The sequence below is a fragment of the Protopterus annectens genome, chromosome 2.part1, assembly GCF_019279795.1.
Source record: "Protopterus annectens isolate FY-2018-M chromosome 2.part1, PAN1.0, whole genome shotgun sequence".
Lineage (NCBI taxonomy): Eukaryota > Metazoa > Chordata > Ceratodontiformes > Protopteridae > Protopterus > Protopterus annectens.
The window spans coordinates 771449958-771475495 of record NC_056729.1 but is presented as its reverse complement, the minus strand read 5'-3'; the positions used below and the strand labels follow the sequence as shown (position 1 = coordinate 771475495).

Here is a 25538-nt window from a genome sequence, read left to right as displayed (position 1 = left end):
ATGAAGACATGCAACCCCTCTCTACTTATGAGGATTCTGATGCAGAGGATTCCATTCCTTCAGCCTCTCCCCCAGAGGATTTTTTTCCTTTGGGGAAGCCCTTCATACCTTAAGGGAACATTCTTAGATCTTCCACAACATAGACCCTTGGCCATCCCCCCAGTTCTGAATGTGGTGGAAGATGTTTTCCTGAAATCCAGCTTGACTCCTGACACCCTTTCTCCTGCACCCAGAAAACCAGACGGGAACTACAGAGCCCCTGACTCATGCAGATTTCTTTTTAAAATCCTACTGCTGACCCTGAGGTAATTTCTCAAGGACTTAAAGGGATTAAAGCAACCTCTGCTAAGAATCCCACACCCTCAGACAGGAATTCCCAAGCATTAGACAGATGTGGTAAAAAAGTATACACCTCAGCTACCCTTGCTATCAGGGCATTAGATTTCAGCAGCATGCAGCATGCCCTGGAACTCCTCAAACAAAAATATTCTTCCTTTCCTGCTTGTGCAGAATCTAAAGAGTTACAAGAGATAATGCATTCTGCAAGTCCAGTAACTAAACACACCTTACACTGTGATTTTGACACCCTAGAAGCTTCTTGCAGGGCAGCAGTCACCGGATCTGTCATTAGAAGGCATGATGGCTTAAGGAACAGCCCTTGCCAGACCATGTCAAATCTAAATTGTTGGATGCCCCCTTGCACAAAGACAACTTATTTAGCACTAAGGCAGAAGAGGTCTTAAAAAGATGGAAGAAAAAGCAAAATCTATGCAGACAGTTAAGGATTTCTTACAACTCCAACCACCCAGGTTCAACAGGCATTGTCCCACCAAGCACTGGTCCTTTCCTGCTCCCACTAAGCTAGTTCAGGCCAGACCCCGGGCAACCAGATCCTACTGACAGCAGCCATAGGGAATGCAGAGATCTAAGTAGTGGACTACCTCCACTTCAAAACCAGGGAGTTCTAAGCCACCCCCTTATGCTAAGAACTCACAATGACTCACCTACCCCAACCCCTCCCTCTGCCCACCTTCACTTACCCCTAGGAGGAAAACTCTCCCCTTTCACTCAAGCACCTGGGCCACCATTATCAGCGACCATTGGGTTCTCTACATAGTGTTCCAGGGATACAAATTTTCTTTCCACACCCTTCCAACCCCAAAAGGGTTCCCAGAGCTTCCTCCAAACCAGTGGGTAGAGGCGCAAAAGCAAGTCCTTTCCCTGCTCTCTATGAGGGCAGTAGAGCACATTCCTGCAGAACAGAAAGGCCAAGGATTCTACTCCAGACTTTTTATAGTACCCAGACAAGAGGGCACCTGGTGCCCCATCCTCGATCTATCCATTCTAAGCACCTTCCTGGTGATCCCAAAATTCAAAATGCTCACCCTCCAGCAGCTGCTACCCATGCTCTCCAAGGATGCTTGGCTAGCCACACTAGATCTAAAGGAGGCCTACCTCCACATTCCTATCAGGAAAACATGCAGAAAATATCTCCATTTCAGGGCAGGATCTCAACATTTTCAGTTCTCTGTGCTTCCCTTTGGCTTATCCACTGCTCCCAGAGTTTTCACAAAATGTCTGGCTCTGCTCATTGCCTTTTGCAGACACAGGACTATCCAGATTTACCCATACTTGGACAACTGCCTAATTCAGGCAGACAGCCAGGAAAAGCTGCTCAAGCACCTGGCCTTTGTAAAGTCCCTTCTAACCTCCGTAGGGTACACAACCAACGAAAAGAAATCCAGACTGGTGCCCACCCAAAGGATTATATTTCTGGGAGCAAGCCTGGACACAGCATCCCAGATAGCATTCCTTACACCAGACAAGCAACTTTTTCTGACAGCCTGCTTCTCTCAACTAGCCACCAGACCCCAGCTATCTGCAAGGAAAATCCTGCAAGCTCTGTGGTTCATGGCATCTTTCATGCTGCTCATTCCATATGCCAGACTGCATATGAGGAAACTTCAGTGGTACCTAAAAAGCCTTTGGTGTCAACACTCTCAAGACCTGAAGACTCTTATACCTACAATTCCTTGCCTCAGAAAAGATTTTCTTTGGAGGGCAACAGCATGCTCCCACAACACTACCTTTCTCACCACCACACGCCACCCAGACCCTCACCAGAGATGCATCAGACTATGCCTGGGGTGCACACCTGGACAGGAGGTGCATACAGGGCCAATGGAGCCCACAGCAAATCCCTCTGCATATCAACCAAAAAGAGATGATGGCTGTCTAGCATGCCTTGATAGCTTTCAAGCCCCTTCTCTCCCCAGGGGCTCTCCTCATCAAAGCAGACACCACCACAGTGATGTGGTATGTCAACAAGCAGGGAGGAACTCACTCCTACCCCTATGCAAGCTGGCCATGACCATTTGGCACACAGCCTCTACCATGCAACTCCACCTGTTAGCACAGTTCCTACCAGGTTCTGTCAACTCTGTGGCAGACCAGTTAAGCAGAAATCTTCTGGACCCCCCACGAGTGACAGCTCAACAGAAGAACCTTCACCCTAATAACTCCGAAATGGGGCATCCCGAGGGTTGACCTCTTTGCCTCCCACACCAACCATCAGCTCAGCAAATTCTGCACCAGGGAGCATCACTGCATGGCTTGGAAAATGAATGCCCTGTCCTTCCCCTGAGTCAGTCTATCGGTCTATGTCTTTCCTCCACTTCCTCTCATCCCCAGGTTACTGCTCAAAATAAGGGAAGAAAAACCAAGGACAATTCTTATAGCTCTAGACTGGACTCGCCAGTACTGGTGCCCCTTGCTGCACAGCCTGCCCCCACTGCCACCATGGCATCTTCCTCAGATTCCAAACCTCCTGACCCAGAGGGAAGGGGAATTCATGCATCCCCAATTGCAGACCCTCAATTTGGCAGCTTGGCTTATTCCCTAAACCTCGATCAATCTGCCAATCTCAGTAAACAGGTTCTAGATGTTATACGTGAGGCCAGACGCCCTAGCACTAGAAAGTCTTATGCAGACAAATGGAAAAGGTTTTGCACCTGGATTCAGGCTAAGGGAGCCAATATGGCACAGCCCTCCCTCTTATCCTGGATTATTTAACTGGCCTGCTACACACTGGCCTCTCTTTTCCCTCTATTAAAATTCATGCCTCTGCTATCTCTACTCATTTTCCCACTGAACAGCCCCTTTTCTCACTCCCTTTGATCAAACAGTTCCTAAGAAGGGCTAGCAACTTGAGGCCACCCAGAAGAGCACCAGCCTTAGTTTGGGACTTTAACTTTGTGATGGAAAAGCTCAAACTGCCCCCATTCAACCATCCTCCCCTGCAGAGCTAAACTTTCTCTCCTGTAAGACAGCTTTCCTTCTGGCCATCACTTCATCCAGAAGAGTCTCTGAGCTGCAGGAACTCATGGCTGTGGAACCCTTCATCATCTTCCATGCTGACAGGGTATCCCTCAGGACTAACCCGTACTTCATGCCCAAGGAGGTGTCCAGTGTGGCTCTCAACCAATCCATTCACTTGCCCACCTTTTTTCCTAATCCCCAGAACAAGTGGGAAAGGATCCTTCACTCTCTAGATATGCACAGACAGCTCAAATTCTTTCTAGACAGGACTAAATCCTTCAGAAAGTCTGAACAATTGCTGGTTAACTTTGCTACCGGGGCAGAAGGCAAAGCCATCTCCAAACAAACCATTTCCAAATGGATAGCACACTACATCCATTTCTGCTACCTCCCCCCAAGGGGGTCAGGAATCACTCCACCAGAGCAGCCTCTACCTGTGCAGCTTTCCTCAGAGGAGTCCCCACCAGGGACATCCTGGAGGCTGCCACCTGGACATCTGTTCACACTTTTACCAAACACTACCACCTGCCTCTCTTCTCCAAATCCAGGATGGGGTTTGCCTGTACAGTCTTGCAGGGCATACTGGCCAGCCCTTAGTTTCCTTGACTGCCTCCACCCTTTTTCTCAGCTTTGGGAATCAACCCAAGTGTGATGACTGCAACAGTGAAACATGAAGACCATAGTACAGTTGTGTACACTTACCATGGAGTGTATTCACTGTTGGAGTCCTGGTTTCCCTCCATCCCCCTCTTTTCTCTTCTCCTTCCTTACAAGGGACTTGTTGGTATTTACTTTCTACTGGTGGGGTTGTTCTACCAGAACCTGCCTCCTACTTGGGGGCTCCTGACAGGTTAGGGCAAGAAAAACTGATGTAATGGCGTTGGCTGCCTTACTTTATACTATTGACGACCTGACGTCTGTACTGAAGCCCAACGCAGAAATACTAAGCCTCTGGTATTCGGGCCGGCCGAGGGCTACCCTGACAGGGATAACCCAAATGTGATGACTGCAACAGTAAATACACTTGGACATCTACATTTATGGTACTTTTCATCAGTTCATCTGAATGGCTAGTAAAAAGTTTTTATTTTTTCCAGCCTTTTGTTGTTTGAATTGATATATTCCTTCAGTGTTCCATGTATTTAAATCACCTCTGACTACATTTGATTTATTTTTCCTCTAAGTTACTGGAAGCCATCTCTTGAACGAACGCTGAAGTTTGAACTGCATTTTGCTGAACAGCTGCAGAATCCTACCCAGACAGTGCTTTCTCTTCGGCTTTTTCTGGTTGATTTTCTTTCAGGTTTTCCCATTTTCTTTGCTGGCATCCAGGCAGTGTATTTACTAATTGAATCCCCCCCCCCCAAAAAAAAAATGTCAGTGGCACTCGTTTTTCTCACTGGGAGAGCTGAAGTTTTGCTGTTTCAGTGTTCAGTCATCTTGGAAGTCCCTATTCAGGATTCCTTTTGGTGCCAAAGAAAACCAAGGACCTTATGCCGATTCTGGGATTACGCAAATTAAATGTCTTTATAAAATGGTGACAGTGTAGTCCATTCTACCTCTACTGAGGAAAAACAATTGGATGTGCTGTTTGGACTTCAAAGATACCCATTATCACATAAATATAGCAAGATATTCCAGGACGTTCCTGCACTTCAGGCTGGGACTCGGTCACTACCAGTTTCGAGCACTGCCCTGCAACTTCACCACAGAGGGAATATTCACCCAGAGCATGGCAGTGGTAGCAGTTTAGCTGAGGCAGTATGGTTTCTGGGTCTTTCAATACCTGGACAACCAGCTTCATACTGTGACTTCAAGGGCATAGTTAATATAGGCCAGGGACTTCTTGTTCCATCTCTGGCTGTCCTTGGGCATTACAGTTAATTTTGACAAATTTAATCTGGAACCTGTTCAAGCTCCACAGTGTATTGAATGATGTTTGGACGCCACCAATCAGATTAACAGATTTTCTCTTTCAGTATCGCTCTGTCTCTATGACTTCATGCCAGTCATGTTTTGCTACTTTTGAGGTCACCAACGTCCTTTGTTCTTAGTCTTCACACTCTGATGGCTGATGCAGTCTCTCCTGATGTCTTTCTATGTCATTGTTGTAGTATTCTAAACAGAAGGGATCTCCTGCCCAGGGCAGCCTGACACTCTGCCAATATACAAAAGCTTAATGATGTCCATTTGTTTTTTTTTCTTCCACAGCCATGGTGACCATGAATGCTTCCTTCCTGGGGTGGGGAGGCATTATGAAGGGAAGAATGCTCAAGGTACTTGTCCTCAGTCAGAGGACCATCTACAAATCACTGCTTTGGAGATGAAAGTAGTCCTGCAGGTATTTTAAGACTACCTCCCGAAGGGTGTGATCGCTATCCAGACTGACAAGGTGATGATGATTTGGTCCATAAACAAGGTGGAACCTGATCCTGTCCTGTGCATTGAGAGACTATGAGGGTGTGGCAGTGAGTGATGTCCTTGCAACACTTTCTGATAACTACAAACATTCTTTGCTTATTTACTTGTAACATAAAAAAAAGCTCAACCAGTAACAAGAAATTAATTACTCTTTTTATTTTTCATTCTAATCAAACATAACTTCACACCAAAAAAGAAGTATAATATCACAAAACAGAACCTTTTGAGTATCTACAATATGTACATACTCAGCCATTGCTCTAATTTACCTTCTACTCTAAACTTATATGGCCTAATAATACACTCTTTTGATCAACTAAAAACCTTGTCCAGTAAATGGCCAAAACGAGTGTCCAAGGCTGCTTAGATGTCCTGTTGCCAGCCAGTATTCTTAAATGAGTACGGAATATCCCTCAGCTGTAGGCATATGAGATGACCTAGATGTTTTTTGCAAGAACCTTCCTAGATTTCCATTCCTTCACACAAATCAGCTGAACAATATTTGGCAGCACTCAATAGACTTGGAGTATATATCCTAATTTTAATGCGAGAGTCTCCTATACCAAAACGAATTTCCAGTCTGGCTTTGTGGTCCCACCATAGGCTTCTATTTTCTTAGCTGAAGTAGGCACTCCCAATTACCTTTCCTTCGTGAACAGACCCAGAGCATATGGAGGTTTCCTGCTCTCTGGGAATGAAATTTCCAGCATTCATTAGTACACTTTGAGCCCTGACCACATTACCTTGAGTGGATGAGATACTATCTATAAAGTAGGCACATTTGTTGATCACTGTGTTTTAGTCATTTATTCAATAGCTTCAGTCCCTCCCACACCTGTTGCCATTCCTACTTTGGGAAGGTTACAACTTCCTGTTTCCTCCAATGACCCTCAAATTGCTGCTTTATCACCTTGGCTCTATCTTTTCTGTATATTATGGCAGCTCTCCCCCTTTGTATTCTTTGCCATTTGGACTGTTGAATCACCTTTGTGGCTCCATCCTTTTTTACATGGGTTACCTAAATACCTTGCATTTGTGTGTATGTATATCATTCCTGTGATCCCAGCAAGGATTCTTCCTTCAGTTCCTCAAATCCCATGAAGGATGACCGGTCCTGTGTATGCACTCGATGTTACCATCCAACTATCGATTTGCAGGCTCATAGCCGCATCATTCTCTCTGGTGTCACTAATTCCATTTTTGGGTGGAGCTGTATAATATTCTTGGGCCTTTCCCTTCATGTCAGTTTCCCGAATTGCATGCGTGCGTATACACACACACACACACACACACACACACACACACAAACACTCGAGATTGACCAGTGACTCTATATTGAGTATACACCAGTTGTCTTCATTCTGAGTGCATAGTGGTTTCTGGTAGCCATTAGTTACTGCCTAATCAAATATCTCCACTATCTTGAAAGCTGTAACATATCTGGGTAAATGGGAAGCCATCAGCCAGCATATCATCTTGGGACATAAGCTAACTTAAAAGAGATTCTTCTTGCTATACCCCCTTATGCCACATAGTTGTGTAACTCCTGAAGTAGAGCCAGCCCTGGGTGGTCAACTGACATAGGAAGATTCCTCAGCATGGAGTAATACCATTGTCTGTATAGCTTGAATTTTACCAGAAATGGTACTGAAATTGCTTAGTTTCGGGAGGTGGTTTCTGACTTAGGAGGTCAAGGTTCAAAACTATAGTTTCCTTTAGAGTCAAGCATACTTTTTAGCCTAGACATTTTGGTGATGTCATTTCGGTTTGGATTAGGAGGTCTAGTAATCTGCTGTACCACATTAAACTAATTTTGACTTAGAGACATTACACTTCAGCCCTGAAACATCACCAAACTTCTGGAAAATCTCCCAAGACCCTGACCAAAACATCTGGCAGGTCTGAACTGAGCAAGAGATAATAGTCTGTAAAATGATAGAGGGAACTACAAGCCCTCTGCCCATTCCTCTTTATCCTAAGGTGTGTGAATGTTGAGTGGAATAACTCCTGTATTACTAGAATAGAGTCCCATTGAAAAGGGGCAATCCTGCTGGATGCCACACACTATTTGTCCTATTTGTGATAGACCTCTGTTTACCCAAATCCTAAATGTTGGAGTAGAATATAATTGTTGGACCCAGTTAACAAAAACTGTGCCAAAGTCCCTTTTCTAGAGTGGTAAAGAAAGTTCCATCTCACAGAGTTAAAGGCTTTGGCTATATTAAAAAGGACCAAGCTTGCCTTATGTGAAGCCTGATTAGATCCATGAAAAAAGTTTGCCAGTTCTCACCAGTTATTAGTTATGGATCTTGCATTTCAAAACCATTCTGGCCTGAATGCAGAAGTGATGTAAGTAGTGTGGCAAGCCTTGCTGCCAGTATTTTTACAAATGTTTTTGTATCCTGATTAGTTAAGAATATAGGTCTAAAATCCCCCAACCTAGAAGTGCTCTCCATAGTTTTTGGAATCAGCATAATTATTGATTGATTAAGATGAGGGTTCTTATCACTGAAAATTTGTTGTATTATATAAACAGGCAAGTACGGCGGTAAGGTCAGGTTCTCCTCCACTTGTATAGCTGTGGTGGGAGCCATCAGGACAGGTTGCTTTGTTCGATTTTATTTCTGTAACCACTTTCTGTACTTCTTGATGACTGATAGCTTTTCCAAGATACTTTTTCTTATGCACCAGTAGTGTAGACTGCTTGGCCATTGAGCATTGCCATCCACCTTCCTCTCATTCAACCAAAAAATAGTCTAAAAGCCTCTTGTGTCTCTTCATTCCGTTATTTCCCTCCCATCATTATCCTTCGCATTTAGAATGTCACCTTTTGGACACCATTATTTGAAAAAACATGCCACAGATTTGGGGTTGCCATCCCTCCCTTCTGAAACAATCATCAATACTGTCCATGCCTAGCAAGTTCATCCACTGCTGTTAATATTTCTATCATCCTGATTTTTTTTTTCAGGAATACTTCCCTTTCTTTTATTTGGCTGTCCCCCCTTGTCATTGATGAGCCTCTCCTGTACCTAGCACAATTCTGTAAGAAGTCCAAACATGTTATCCTGCTTCTTTTTCTTCTTATGGCCCTAACATTCCATCAAATTCCCCCTTATAGCCACCTTGCAGTCTTTCTAGCACATTGCTGTTGTAGCAGTATCTGTAGTTGTGTTTCTCTCTAATGTATCCTTTACAGTATTTATAACAAGGCCTTGTCCTTAGAGTTGTTCCATCTATAATGTGTCCAGCGTCACTGAGTTTTATGATTAATTGCACCTACAAACACACTCGCTAGTACCAGAGCATGATCAGATAACTCTGTGTCTTGAATGAGAGGGTTATAAGTTCTTGACCTGAGAGACACTGGGATAAGTAAAAAAGTGTGTTCTTCTACCCTGCCCATTTAGATCCTGTGAGAAGGTGGGTGCACAAGTGTGAGCATGAAATTCCTCCAGGCATCCATCTGTTCACAATCTACCATCCATTTCTTGTGAACGGCTTGACTTCTCCTGTGAGGTTCTCGTCTCCCGTATAACCTGTCATTAGATTAATCTAATACTAAATTAAAATCACCCATCAAAACATTAGATGTGACTCTTCTAAATGTCCTTCCATTTCACTGTTGTAGTATTACAATAGAGATCCACTGCCAAGGGTGGCCCGACGTCCGGCCAGTATACCAAAGCCTTTAGGCTCCCCATGTAGTGTAAGGCATAAAGGTGACATCCAGACCTGCCATCCTCAGAACTTCTTTGCCACAAGTCCGAACTCAATCTCTTGATCATCAGTCTGAATTCCCATTCTGTTGCTGGTTCAGCAAGCCATTATGGATAAGTGCCCCATTGGGATTTTATTGTCTTATCTTTCTTTTACTATATTGTTGCTTGTGGGGTATCATGTCATCCAAGAAGGGTAGTTGCCAGTGTGGGAGACAGATTCCCCATAAAGACCATCACGAACAATGTCTGTTTTGCCTTGGTGCTTTGCACAACCATACATCCTGTTCTGTCATGCCTTTCTTTCCAAGACCCTTCGTAGTAGGCTTTCTTCTTTGGTGTTTATCTTGAGAATCAACTTCTTAAGCTTCTTGCTAAAGGCATGATAGAAAGAACTTCCTGCTTGAGGGACAGCTGTCTGTGAAGAAGGCCAAGAAATCTAGGCTGGCATCTTCTGCTGTACACCCTCCGCTGGCCGTCTCTCCAGAGGCGAGTGATAGCCTGGAGGCTCGCCGGACTTTATCGTTGGATTCTTCTGCCATGACCGTATTGGAGGCTGATGGGGATCTGACCCTAGGCACGTCTAAGGAGGCACTGCATGCATCCGCTTCAGATGTTCAGTGAGAACCGTTGCTGATTATCTCTGAGAGGCCTAGGGGTGTTCCCCCAATTTTAGTCGGTGAAGAAGTCCCTACTACAATTATTGAATGCCGTCAGTGGTCAGAGTCTTCTGAATTTTATAAGATGAACATCCCATTAAAGAAAAAGCAGAAAGCTAAACATATTTCCTCGGCTCCTAAGGATCCATAGAGTGAATGGCAGTCCTTCACTCAGGAGTTGTTTAGTGCTTTGATAGCTTTAAAAACTTCTCAGGGAGTTTCTGTTCCAGACCTCCGTGGTCTTCAAACTTCCCCTCTTTAAGAGACCCAGAGAAGAGGATTCCTCTGAGGAGGAGGCGGAGTCAGATGAGGAGTCCCTTGCTTACTCCTCCCAGATTCCCTCTCCTTTGGATTATGGATCGGAGGAAGAGGAATCTACCAGTCCTGATATTCCCTTTGAAAATATTTCTTTTGGGGACACTATCGCCAGGATGATGGAGTTCTTTAGATAGGATTAATGTTCATTGTGTTACCCTGCTGCAGTCATCACACTTGGGTTATCCTGTCATCAGGCGGTCCCGCAGTCAGCCGGAATTCCAAAGTCTTGGTCCGGCTTCGGTTGCTGTCGCTTCTTCTGTGAGGTCAGTGCACCAGGGGTATATATAATGCAACCGACGCCATTTTCTCCAGTCTTTCTTGCCGCGCGGTGCCCGAAGCAGAAGCAGTTCGCAAGTGCTGGTCGGCCGACTCCTGAGATTTTTGAATTCGAATTTCAGACCAAAGTCTTCTATAAAGCTAAGTACCCGTTGAAACTTTTCTTGCCTCAGACCGATGTCAGAAAAAGTTAACAATTGTATTTCTTGTGGGAAGCAAATACCTCATAAGGATTTTCATTCTTATTGTATACCTTGCGTAGGCCCAGACCACGACGTCACTACTTGTCGGTTTTGTGCTAGGTTTAATAAGCGTACTATTAAAAGACGCTTTGATTTCGCACGACACTACTTCGGTGGAAAATTTAACTACACCATGCCGTCGGAGCAACCGACTTCCGGCATGCACAAAAAATACAGGGATAAGGACAAACAGCCCAGGCCTAAGCCAGATTCCGAGGTCTCGGCTGAGCCGGTCTCCGGTTCTCCGGTCCTCAGTGAGGCTCCGACGCAGCCCCTGACTACCGCAGATCTGGAACCCGAGATCGCTACGGAATTTTTGGCGGAATGCACCAGGCCGACACAGCCATTTTGTTCAGGCCCTTCTGACGACATTGCTACAAAGGACGTCGGTGCTACAGAAACGCCATCGGTTTCTGAAGGCGTTTTCAGACCGATGACCCTCACCATTAAAACGTTTTCTAAGACGAAGACTCCTACTAAATCTAAAAGGACTGCACTTCAGTCTCCTGTTCAAGGCCCCATGCCTAATAAACAGATGCTCAAAAATGGCTGAAGATTTGATTTCTTTAATCAGGAGTTCCCAGCCCCCTCCTGACAAAAGGCCTAGACAAGAGGAAGATTATGCATCCTCTGAACAAATGTCCATTTCTTCAGACTCCTCTGAGGACCAAGATTACTCCTTCTCTCCTTATGAAGATTCTGATGTTGAGGACTCTATTCCCTCAGCTTTTCCTCCTGAAGACTACTCCTTTGGGGAAACTTTACACACTATGAGGGAACATTTTCACTGGGAAGGTCAGGACTACTCTGACTCGAAGAAAAGGCTCAGAGAGTTTCTTTTACTCCCCCAACACAGACCACTTGCCATCCCACCAGTTTTGGACATTGTGGATGATGTGTACTTAGAATCCAGATTCAACCCAGACTCTCTACCTCCTGCTCCGGCTAAGCCTGACAGATACTATAGAGTGCCTGATTCCCACAAATTTCTTTACAAAAGCCCTGTAGCTGATCCATAGACTATCTCCCAGGGTCCCAAGGGGGAGCGAAGGCTTCTATGGTTAAAAACCCAGTACCTTCTGAGAGGGATTCCAGAGCACTAGACAGGTGGGGGAAAAAGGTTTACACCTCAGCCACACTAGCTATGAGGGCTCTGAATTGCCAATTTCACATGCTTAAGTATCAGCAATTCCTAATCTCTCAGTTAAAGCAAAGAATAACCACTCTCCTTCACAAATCTGAATTGAAAGAAGTACAGGATCTGTTGCACGCCACTGAGCAGGTGGGCAAACATACCTTACATTGTGTGTTTGATTCTCTGAAGGCCTCCTGCAGAGCAGCTGTCACTGGGTCTGTTATACGTAGGTATGCTTGGTTAAAGGAACAAACTCTGCCTGATCATGTTAAAGCAAAACTACTAGATGCTCCCTTACAGCAGGATGTTCTTTTTGGAGTTAAAGCAGAAGTTTTAAAGAAAATGGAGGATAAGGCAAAATCTATGCAGACAGTCAAAGATTTCCTACAGGTACAACTCTCTCGCTTCAGCAGAAACTGGCCAACAAAAAATTGGTCCTTTCCAGCTTCTGACAGACCACAGAGGGGTAAATACAGACGCCCAAGGGGCAGAGGACAACCACAAGCCCAGTATAAACCTCGCCAATGGGGCACTACAACACAGAAGGGAGGAGAAGACAGGTCCCAATCCACCAGAAGGCAAACTCAATGACTTGCACCTCATCCGGCCAAGCAATACTCTCTTGGCAGCCCCCTTGGGGGGGGGGGGAAACTAGCACTTTTTGCAGACAACTGGCACATTGTCACAAAGAACAAATGGGTCCTAGACATAATTTTATGAGGATACGGATTCCACTTTCACACCTTGCCAATGAAAAGAGGAATGCCAAACCTGCCACAAAATCAATGGGCAGAGGCACAAAAGCAAATTACAGCTCTCATGGACATGAGAGCCATTCAACTGGTACCTACTCGAGAGCAAGGCCAAGGATTTTACCCAAGACTCATTCTAGTGCCCAGAAAGGACAATGCCTGGAGACCAATTCTGGACCTTTCAATTCTAAACACTTACTTACAAGTACCCAAATTCAAGATGCTAACACTACAGTGGCTACTTCCCATGTTGGGCAAGGAAGCATGGCTAGTAACGTTGGACCTCAAGGAGGCATACCTGCATGTCCCCATCAGACAAAGTTGCAGAAGATACCTCCATTTCATTGCAGGTTCAACCCATTACCAATTCTCTGCACTGCCCTTTGGCTTATCTACTGCACCCAGAGTCTTCACAAAATGCCTGGCACCAGTAATTGCATACTGCAGACAAAGAGGAATTCAAATATATCCATACCTGGATGACTGCCTCATCCAAGCAGAAAGCAAAGACATTCTCTTACATCATCTGGCCTTTGTAAAGCATCTACTAAACTGCCTGGGGTACACAGTAAACGAAAAGAAGTCAAAATTAGTACCCTCACAAAAAATGACATTCCTGGGTGCCAGCTTGAATGCCACGGCCCAGAAGGCTTATCTTACGCCAGACAAGCAACTACAACTGACTCAATATTTCAAGACACTGGCAACAAAGACCCAATTAACTGCAAGAAAAATTCTGCAGGCCTTGGGCTTCATGGCATCTTGCATACTGATAATACCATTTGCAAAGCTGCATATGAGGAAATTACAGTGGTACCTAAAAAGCGTATGGTCTCAACACAGCCACAGCTTGGACACAATGATATCTCTCATTCCCTGCCTACAACAGGAATTTCTATGGTGGTCACAGGCATGTCACCTCAACAAGGGTCAGCCTTTCACCTTGCCCCCAGCCAGGCAAACTATCACAACAGATGCTTCAGATTACGCCTGGGGAGCACACATGGCAGGGCAATGCGTTCAAGGCCTATGGACTGCAGATCAAAGAAATCTGCACATAAATCAAAAAGAGATGCTAGCTGTACAGAAAGCTCTGACAGCCTTCAAGGATCTATTACATCTAGGACAACTGGCAATAAAGAAGGACAAGACCACAGTAATGTGGTACCTAAACAAACAAGGGGGTACACATTCCTACCCTCTATGCAGGCAAGCAATGATCTTATGGAACACAGCTCTGGCTTACCAAGTTCAGTTACAAGCTCAATTCCTGCCAGGACAGAAGAACACATTGGCAGACGACCTCAGCAGAAACATCAAGGATCCCCACGAGTGGAAACTAGATCCACAAATATTTACAATGATAACTCAAAAATGGGGCCTTCCAGACATAGACCTGTTTGCCAGTCCTCAAAACTTTCAACTAACAAAATTTTGTACAAGGACATTTCACCATCAAGCTTGGAAAGTGGATGCACTCTCTTTCAGTTGGAAAAACCTGACAGTATATGCCTTCCCTCCATTGCCTCTCCTCACAAAGGTTCTTCTGAAAGTCAAAAAGGAGAGACCACAACTGATTCTCATAGCCCCAGACTGGCCACGCCAGCACTGGTACCCGCTATTGAGAAATATGGCCCACAGCCCACCATGGATATTGCCTCAAATCCCCCATTTGCTCTCACAACAAAACAATCAGATTCTACACAGCCAGCTCAAAACTTTAAATCTGGCTGCATGGCAAATCTACTAAACATCCAACCAGCTCCTCTTTCCCAAGCAGTTCTGGATGTTATTCTGGAAGCCAGGAGACCAAGCACCAGGAAGGCTTATTCGGACAAATGGAAAAGGTTTTGTGCCTGGAACCAAGCTAAAGGCCAAGACACAATTCAGCCTCACATGCCTCACATTCTACAGTACTTAGCTGAGATGTTGCACAAAGGACTTTTTTTCCTCCATTAAAATCCATGCTTCAGCTATTTCAGCTCACTACAACACGGATCCACCTTTATTTCCACATCCTCTTCTAAGGCAGTTCCTCAGAGGGGCAAAAAACATTAGACCACCCGGGAGAGCTCCTACACCAACATGGGACCTCAATTTTGTTCTGGAAAAACTAACGCTACCTCCCTTTGAACCAGCTTTCTCTGCAGATCTTCAGTTCCTATCATGGAAGACTGCCCTGCTGCTAGCAATAACTTCAGCTAGAAGAGTCTTAAAGCTACAGGCACTAATGGCAGTGGAACCTTTACTCATTTTTCATCAAGACAGAGTTTCTCTACGAACTAATCCTTCCTTTATGCCTAAGATGGTTTCCAGTGTGGCTTTAAATCAAACCATCCACTTACCCACCTTCTTCCCAAATCCACAGAACAAAGGTGAGAGACTCCTGCATTCCTTGGACATTCACAGGCAACTTCGTTACTACTTGGACAAAACTAAGGCTTTCAGAAAATCTGACCAGCTCTTTGTATCCTATGCTACAGCTTCTCAAGGGAAGGCTATATCAAAACAAACCATTTCTAAATGGATAGGTCATTGCATACGTTTCTGCTATACCCATCATGGGAAACCAGTCCCTGCTACCATTAGGTCCCACTCTACCAGGGCAACAGCTACTTCTACAGCCTTTCTCAGGGGGGTTTCAACCAAGGAGATTTTAGAAGCTGCAACTTGGAGTTCAGTACACACCTTTACCAGACACTATCACTTACCTCTTTACTCTAAGACCAGGGTGGGCTTCGCCACTGCAGTTCTGCAGGGCCTTATAGCCTCCACTAACCCTCTCTGATACCTCCCCCCTTCCTTAGCTTTGGGATTTAACCCAAGTGTGATGACTGCAGCAGGGTAACACGATGAACATAGTACAGTTTTGTACCTACCATAAATGTAGATGTTCGAGTGTTCACCCTGCTGCAGTCCAGGTTACCCTCCCTCCATCCCCTCTGATCTACTGGCTAAATCTCTTCAATACCTTACTGATGTATTTGCTTATAGCTGAAGGGATTTTGTGTTTGTGCAGAGGTTACTCTATTTGGTACTAATTTCTGACCACCTTTTTGGGGGCACCTGACATCTGGGGCAAGAAAAACTGAAGAAAATGGCGTTGGTTGCATTATATATACCCCGGCGCACTGACGTCAGGGAAGAAGCAACAGCAACTGACGCCGGACCAAGACTTTGGAATTCCAGCCCACTGCGGGACCGCCTGACGACAGGATAACCCAAGTGTGATGACTGCAGCAGGGTGAATACTCGAACATCTACATTTATGGTAGGTACAAAACTGTACTTTCTCAAGCTTCTGTGATACAAAAAAGGTATTCTAAGCTACTGCAGATGGTTTCTCTGACTTTCTGCTGTCCCTCCTGTTTTTCTGGATGCCTTTTATAATGCCTCTAAGGCTCCAGATTCTCTGCCCCCGGCCCCCAAGAAACCTGATAGGTTCTAAAGGGTACCTGTAAACAGGAAGTTCTTGTACAAGTGTCTTTCTGAGGATTCCTCGGTGGTGTCTATATCTTCTGACAAGCCATCTCAATTGATTCCATCTCTTAAGTTACTGCCTTCTGATAAAGATAGGAGCATGGAAAGGCTAGGCAAGGTCTATACCTTTGCCACCTTGGCTTTTAGGACTGTTATTTATCAGACTCATGTCAAGGTACTTATTGGCTCTGCTCTCCCAGGCCTGTCAGGTGATTTCTGATCTTCTAGACTCTGAAGGTAAAACTTCTGCCCTTTCCTCATTAGGAACTTTCCTCCCAGGTGGCTCGTCATTGCATCAAGTGTAGTTGTGATGCACCTGATGCTTCGTCTAGGGTTGCTGCTTTTGGGTCAGTGATTAGGAGGTATTCTTGGCTTCGGCTTCAACTTTTGCCAGATAATATTAAGGCTAAGTTGATAGATACCCCTCTAGGTAATAAACACTTGTTTGGTGAAGCTGCTGATAATTTGTTCAAGTCCCTTCAGGATAAGGGCAAGGCTCTACAGGAGCTTAAACATGCGTTTGTTTCTCCTGTGCCTATATTTCAGAGAAATTACACCAGTAAACCAGCCTTTATTGTCAGGCAGTCTCGCCCTCCTTCTAAGGGAAAAAATGGTGGCAAGCGGGCTCCTCCTGCAAAGGCTGTGCAGACTTTTGTGCCTCAGAAGTCTCCTTCTACTGATAAACCAGTTGCTGTCTGACTATCCTATTCTTCCTAGCCACTTTCCTAATTCTCTTTACCTGTCTCTCTCTCTCTTCCTGTTTGGCTAAAGGTTACTCATGATTCCTGGGTTCTGTCCATTATCCACCAGGGGTATTTCATGGTCTGGAAATCTCGTTCCCCTTTTATGGGAATTCCTCAGCCCCCTCGGGAAGAGCTGCCCTTCTTTCAAGGGGTGCTTTGAGATCTTTTGATTCATGGTACTATTTAAGAGGTGCATGTGTACCAAACAGGGAGGGGTTTTACTCAAGGATGTTTGTAGTGCCCAGGAAAGAGGGTACTTAGAGACCAATTCTAGACCTTTCTCATCTAAACACTTTTCTGAAGGTCCCTCCTTTCGAATGTTGTCTCTGTTGCTTCCTAAGGCTTGTATGGTGTCTCTGGATCTCAAGGATACTTCTCTCCATATCTATTTTCATTCCCCTTTCAGGAAGTTTTTACATTTCTCTGTTGCTTCCTGGCATTTTCAGTTCCCTGCTTTGCCCATTGGCCTTTCTACTGCTCCAAGGGTGTTCACCAAATGCCTCGCTCCAGTTATTGCTTTTTGCAGGCTTCAAGGGATCCAAGTCTTTCCTTCCTTGGATAACCTCCTGTTTCAGGCATCCTCTCCAGAGATTTTATTGTAAAATCTTAATTTTGCCATTGCCCTTCTGCATAGGCTGTGGTTCACAATAAACTTCAAAACATCTTTTCTGACTCCTTCTCAGGACCATGTCTTTCTGGGGTGCAGGATCCAGACTGTGTCTATGTTGGCATTCCTGCCTCCCCCAAGGCCTTGTCACTCATTTTCTTTCTTCAAACTCTTTTTCCTCTGGCCTATATAACAGCCAGGGAATTTCTGAGATCTCTGGGGTTCATGGCCTCTACTATATCTATCCTCTCTCTGGCCAAACTCCACATGAGAAAGTTTGGCTTCAACGTGTGCATCCCCTCAAAATCATAGTTCCTGTTCTGGATTTTCTCAAGAAGGAACTTCATTGGTGGATTCAGCAGCTCTCTCTAAATCCAGGGTACCCTTTTCATCTCGCTGGAACCTCTCAAGGTTTTCACAGACAGTACCACAGTGATGTATGTAAACTAGTGGGTGAGACAAGATCTTATCTTTCCGGTTGGCACTCCTGGTGTGGGAACTTGCTATCCGGTATCAAGTGACTCTTCAGCTAGTTTACATTCCCTCAAATCAAAATATTGTGGCAGACACACTGAGCAGGTCCTTAACTCAATCCCATGAATGGATGCTTCACAGAGATGTTTCTGGACATTGTCCACCAGTGGGGTGCTCCTCAAATAAATTTTTTTGCCTGCCCTCTGAACAGACAACTTACTCTTTTTTTGTGCCAGAGTCCCAGGTCCTCTCATTTGGAAGGTGGACACTCTATCTTTTTCTTGGAAGGGGATGTTTCTTTATGCTTTCCCTCCCCTTCCCCTCATTCCGAAAGTCCCATTCAAAATTCAACAGGATGCACCCAAAGTCTTGTTGGTGATTCCCTTTGGCCGAGACAGCATTGGTTCCATCTTCTTCTGCATTTAGGCAAAGGCAGTCATCATAAGTTACCTCACAGACTGGATCTACTGACACATGACAAGGGATCGTTCATCCATCCCCACCTGCCCACTCTTTAGCTGACACTGTGGGTGATAAGATTTTGATTTCACATAGATACCGAGATGCTTAGGGTCCTGCTGGAGGTCAGGAAAACCAATACTAAGGAATCCTATTTATTCAAATGGAAGAGGTTTTCTGTTTGGTGTCTTTCTTGTAATATGGATCCACTTTTTTGTGAATGTTCCTTTTGTTCTTTCTTATCTGTGTGAATTGTTAAATGCTGGATTGGCTTATTCTTCTGCTAAGGCACGCTTATCAGCTGTCTCTGCTTGTCTGCCATTATCTCATCCTGTAACTTCTAGATTTGAAGGTAAACAATTCCTTAAAGGCATCCTTCATATTAGGCCTCCCAAGAAGCATGTTCTTCCTCCCTGGGATCTTAATTTTGTTTTGGAAAATCAGGCTGTTTTTGAGCCTGCATCTTAAGCATCCTTGCAACATTGCTATACTTTTGTTAGCCCTTACTTCTGCCAGATGGGTGTCTGAGCTTTAAGCCCTTATGGCTTGTCCTTCTTTTTTGGTGTTTGATAAGGACAAGGTGTCCTTGCGTACTTACTTTTTTGCCCAAGATGGTGAATGAGTTGTCCATTACTCAGTCTATTCATTTGCCCACTTTTTTCCCCTTCTCTTTAATCTGCCTGTGAAAAGGTGGTGCACACATTGGATGTGCACAGACAAGTTTATTTGGATAACACTAAGACTTTTTGTAAATCTGATAAGCTGGTTGTTTCCTTTCATCCTAGGTCCTTAGGATTGGCTGTGTCCAAGCAAACTATTTCTTCTTAGATTTCTAAAGCCATTTCTTTTCATTATTCCTTTTATGGTAAGAGCCTTCCTCCTTCTGTTAAGGCTCATTCTACTAGACCTGAGGCCTCTTCTGGTACTTTTTCAGGGGTTTGGACACTAACTCTACTCTTGAGGCAGCTACCTGGACTTCTTTGCATACATTTACCAAGCACTACAAGTTGGATGGAATTTCCAGACCTAGAGTTGGTTTTGCTAGGGCCATCCTTCATGGTTTCCTAGAGAACTTTGCTGGTCTTTCCTCCTCCTCCTCTTCTTCCTGAGCTTTTGCATTCTCCCGATGTAATGAATACTGCAACAGTGAAATGGAAGGACATAGTACAGTTGTGTGAAATCTTACTATAATCTTAGAGGTCCTTCTCTATACTGTTGCAGTATTCATTCCCTCCCTTCCTCCGCCCCCTGGTCCATTTCTCTTCTGGATGTGCCGATTACTATAGTCATCCACTAACCGTCTAATTAACATTAAACTGAGTGAATAGATGCCCAACAGGATAAATTAATGGAAAATTAATTAATGGAAATGAATTAAATACCTGTTCAGGTGATCATCTAGTGGTCTTTATACTGCCATTGAGCTTGTGTGGGTTCCACTGATTTGACCTGACCAAAATGGTTGCAGCATTCATTGATCAGCTGACAGCCTTAACCATCTGTGCCAACTGTCAGTTTAAAACACTGGGCTTGTCCGGGATTTCAACCCAGGATCTCTTACTCCCAAATCACAAGTCATACTTATAGACCAACAAGCCACTGACTATTTTGAAGTTCTTATTGTCCCTCAGAGTGGGATCATTGCTCATCTCCTGCACTCAGTTTATTCTGTGTATCCAAGACTAGTCATTGCACCCCACCTGGCTTAAAACTTTCAGCACTCTGTTTAGAAGTATTCCTTATCACTGCTGTTCTGAAGCTGATGGGCTCCACTTCTATTTTCCTGGAGCCTTTGATACTGCTATTCCTTTCCAGAGTAGCACTTTGTGTTAGTCTGTTCATTTCTACAAGCATGTTTTCTTAGCTCTGCAAGAGTGTCTCTTTTATCCCAATCTGTAAAGGTGTACAGCCCCAGTGTCAAACTCTTATAGACCTCTATCCCTTCTTTCCCCTAGCATGTTCCCAGTCTGTCCAGCTCCCCTGGAAATGTTTCTTGGCACAACTAGATTGCCTCTGTTATCCTTTTTACAAAGGTTGGACAAACCCTGGTTGTCTCTCACCAGGCAGTGTATCTGGGGAAAGCTATGGGCACTGACTAAAAGATAATATTAACAACTGTGATCTCTTCATTGTGGAGCATTGCTTTAAAGCTGGATAGAACACTTAATGGCACTTTTAACCCTTGCTAATATCATGCAGGGGTATGAACAGGAGAAGGGTGACTAGAGTCTGTTTGCACACCTTACAAGAGCATTTAGCTTGGTCTTTTTTAAACTCCATCTCAGAACTACCAAGGTATAAGGTACTTTAACCTGGCAGTAGGATGGTTTAATATAGATTGCACAGAATGTTGGTCACCTCCAACTTTAGCACCTTTTCTGTCTTGATCATTTTTGTTGCCTGTACCCTTCAAGGCTTGGTGGGGGTCACTGTTATTTATCTTGTTTATCAGCTCCTTTACTCACAGTATACCTGACCTTCCAGCAGTGCTCTGTACTGATGATATTCCCCCTTTCAGGTGTGATCACTCCTGTGCACTGTCAGCCTCGTACATGGTAGTGGCATTGTCCTAATCCATGAATGTTTTAGCAGAAAATAACTTGAAACTTTTGTAAGAAAAGGGCAGTGTTATTCATGACCAGTGTACTTGTGTGGGTAGGTATATCTACCTGGAATATCTCCTTCCTTCGCAAAGATCCGCTGAAACTGTTACAGTCCTCCCATACTCGACATGTGGGCCAGACCCAGCACTATCTTTTCGTAGTTCTGTGTAGAAAGTTCAGAGGAGATTAAGCATGCATGCACTTAGTATACGTTTCCAACTTTCAGCTGAAGACAAGGTACTGCCATGGGGACAGGAGTACTGATCCCAGCATTTGAATATACCTCCTCACTTAATAGTGGATTTGCCTCAAACATACAAAAACTGCAGGACATGCTTTGCTCCAGTAGAACCACAACACTGTATTTTAAAGATCTGCAGTTTGACATTTTTGGGGTGAGGTGGGGTGGGGTGGAGTCGGGCGCAATGAGCTCAAGTGCGAAACAGTGGTACAAGTTTTAACTTTTAGGTTTGTGAGTGGAGAGGTAGTCTTTCAGCTATTTCTGATTACAGGTAGAGATCATTTAGACCTGGCACCTCATTCATTAAATGTTAACTCTTGCATGTGTATCTGCTTTGTCTAAAGCTAAATCTGCTGGACCAGTTTCCAAGACAATTTGCCTTTTTTTTTTTTTGCAGGTTCTGATTGTCGTGAAACAGCTTAATTGGATGTGCGATGATAACATTTAGCTTTGACATCCAGGTTAGTAACATTTGTTCTTTATGCAAGAAACTTGGATTTAAAATCCTTTTTCTGTGATCTTAATTGCTGTCTTCCTATTTCTGGATTCTGTTCTTAAAAATGTGTAATTTCTTTATTAGTGCTGTTGTGCTTTCAGTAAAATTGTTGAGGTGGGAGATGTGCTGCAATTTACATACTATTATTATTTTTTAAGATCTGAAAACAGGGTACCAGCCATTAATCAACCTTTGTATGCATTTTTTGACTTAGGTAAAGCATTGATTTTCTTTGACCTTTTTCAGACTTGGTCATCGTCGTGACTTGCTCAGTGTTAAACAGTAAGCAAATGGAGGTTGAGGGATTCAAACCCTAGACTACAGGAAGCAGCTTGTTAACAGCTTATAATTAAAAAAAAAAAATGTTAACAGCTTATAATAAAAAAAAAGGCATTTTTCACAGGTTACTTAATTAGAACTCACAACAAGTGTACTTTCCTCCATATATTGATAGTAGTAGTAGGATCAACAGCATTATTTACAGCAGTTTTCAGTTATCGGTGTTTTTCTTTGAGGTTCACTAAACTGCTGCTTTTCTGTGGGTGAAATTAGTTCATGTACTTGTATTTAAATTACTGTTAAATGTTGACAGGCTAAGAAAAAAAATAAAACATTCAAAACATATATGTGTATAATGGGATTTACACATAGTTTCTACAGGTTTTGTGGCTGTCTCACATACAGCCATTGAGAAAATTCTGTACTTTTGCCTCAGAAGGCTGTTCATGATGTGAAAACTGTTTTGAGTAAAACTGACTTTCTCATTCCTGTGCTGCTGTGACATATCATAGGAAATGGAAGGCTATTTGACTAGAGACCATGAGTGTCTTGCCAGTAACCACCCTCCGCCACTGTGATAGCCTTTGCAAGGAGGGCAAGGCCTGTACTTCCCAGAGTATATTTTAGGGCACCCATCCATTTGCCTAAGCTAAAAGTTAACATATAATCACATTGCTTGACATGCAAGGGAAGTCTATCCCAGGGAAAGGTGAGACAGTGAGCAGAAAAAAAATCCCTCTCCATTAAATTTTGTTTGTTAGCTGATGTAAATTGAGATTTCTTGTTCTAGTGTTGGCACAGGTCTCCTCTCAAGAGCCTATACATCACATAAGACAGGGTTAGTGAACTCTGCTTTTCCTGATAAGATTTCTTGAGGCAAGTCCCTTTGTTGGGATCTTCTGTTCTTCTGTGTTTTCAAGTTTTTTGATGTGTAGTAATGTACATGCCAAAGGGTGCATTATATTCTGTAATGAATCTAACCAGGGGCAGAGCTCAGACGAACAGTAACATGTTATGTTTCACTGTTACAGTCCTAACTGGTGAGGTTTCCTGCCGTGGAAGCCCTTGGTTGGCCTGACTACCAGAGAATAGTCTCCCTCCTTCTGGAACTGGTGGACACCCTATCCAACATAGCTACACTCGGGAATAATGATAGCCAGCGCAGTGATTTCGGTTCTTGCCACCAGAGCCCAAAGTGGAGTGCTAGTCAGTGTGTTGGTCAATCCGCACCAGAGAAAGAAGACTCCGGAAAGCTAAATACCCCATTGGGGAACCTTTTCTGTTTTAACAACAAAAGACCACAACCAGCCGAGTACTTCCGAAGCGTTTTAATAAATATTCCACACACTAAGCGCTTTCACCATCATTACTTGGCTTCTTCAGAGTGAGTGGTAACAAATCAACAAACCCTTTTTATACACACACTAATTGTTCAATTATCCAATTTACCAATTTAAAATACCTTCATCTTAAAAACAACATATACAAGACAAACACAACCCCAACCCACAAATATACAAATAGATGTATAAAAATACATATAAAAACTATGTTATTATAATACTGTTATGTACCCTTAGGGTGCCTAAATAATATTTGCCCTTTGTCTCAAAATAGGTCTTAGGGAAATAAAGTCATTAAATCCAGGTGACATTGAAGCATTCAACATTATCTGCCATTTATATTCCAATAATTCCACCTTTAATTTTTCATCCCCACCTCTTTCATTGAGCAGCACCCTATCAATGACAAAAAATAGAAATCTCTTAAAATTAGTACATACTGCACTATGTGTATATAAAGCATTGTGAGAATCATGATTCTTGATAGCCCTAAGATGTTCACCTGTCCGGTCTTTTAATCTTCGAATGGTCTTGCCAACGTAGAATGCACTACAGTTAGTACAAGTAACCAAATAAACCACCTTTTGTGTATTGCAATTCACTCTACCTGGACATGGAATAGTCCTGTTGTATCCCTGTACAATAACATAAGGTCCATCATTGATGTATCTACAGACCTTGCAGGTCCCACATCTATTCATTTTCGATATTGTGTTTTTGGGAACATGTTGTTCCAAAACTTCTTTAATATTTCTTCCCCTTGAATAAACAATTCTAGGGACACAGCCTAAAAGGTTTTTAAGTTCCCAATTGAAACAAACATCCCATGCTGTACGTACTACTTCCTCAGTCCCTTTTATCTGGTTGTTATATAATAAAACTAAAACTCTTGAATCATAAGAGTTTTTATGTTGAAATGTTCTCACATTTTGTTTGTTATTTACCTTAAGTATAGGAGGAAATACTGTATTTCTCTTACTCAGTACCTCTTTACGTGTTCTAATCAACAATTTAAGGGGATAACCTCTTTCCAAAAACATCCCAACCAAGGTGTATAGTTCTTCTTTCAAAACTTTGTTGTCACTTATGAGTCTGGACAGCCTTACCATTTGCCCCTTCACTATACCCCTTCATTGATGTATAGGATGTCAACTTTGGTAATGTAGTAGGGAGTTACTATATGTTTCTTTCCTATATATATTACTTTCAACACCATCCACAATTTTTGTTAAGGTTATGTCCAAAAAATCTATTTTTACATTATTCCATTTACTAGTAAATTTGAAAAATGTAGTGGTACCATTAAGATATTCCACAAAAGACATAGCTTCTTCCTCACTGCCTTTCCACAAAATCAGGTAATCATCAAGAAATCGGTTATATAATACTATTTTGTCTTTGTATATTGAATTCAAGACATATTCTTCCTCCCAATGGAGTAAAACCAAATTGGCAAAAATGGGGGCACATTTTGCCCCCATTGCCACCCCTGAAATTTGATGGAAAATCTCCCCTTCAAAAATCAAATAATTATTTTTAAGTACTATCTCCATACAGAATACTATAAAATTCACCTTGTCATTACTCAAACATTTATTCTTGACTAAAATTTTCTGTAAAATAATTTATGCTTTCTACATGGGGTATAACCGTAAACAAATGTATTACATCTATAGTTAGAAAAGACCATTCAAAGACTCTGTTTTGAAAATTGCTAAGCCTTTGCAGACAATGCCAAGAATCTTTTAGAATATGTTGAGCCCCAGCCACAACCCGCTGTGTGTTTTTGTCTACATAAGCTGCCAAAGGCTCAGTTTTAGAGCCTTTGGATGACACTATGGCTCTAAAAGGTGGATCATACAGATCTTTATGTATTTTTGGTATTCCAAACACCACAGGAGTGACTGGGTAGTCAACCTTTAAATAATTATATTCTTCACCATTTATTGCTCCCTGGTGTAATGCATCCAACA

At 43.3% G+C, this 25538-nt stretch overlaps 1 protein-coding gene across 1 annotated transcript in view; it reads left to right on the top strand.

Annotated features, from left to right (window-relative positions):
• Positions 1–25538, top strand: part of CLOCK (clock circadian regulator) — a 2173159-nt gene that overhangs the window by 496793 nt on the left and 1650828 nt on the right. Inside the window, exon 4 of the mRNA XM_044062477.1 lies at positions 21845–21908. The gene's annotated coding sequence lies outside the window, so the exon portion shown is untranslated. The remainder of the gene's footprint in view (positions 1–21844; positions 21909–25538) is intronic.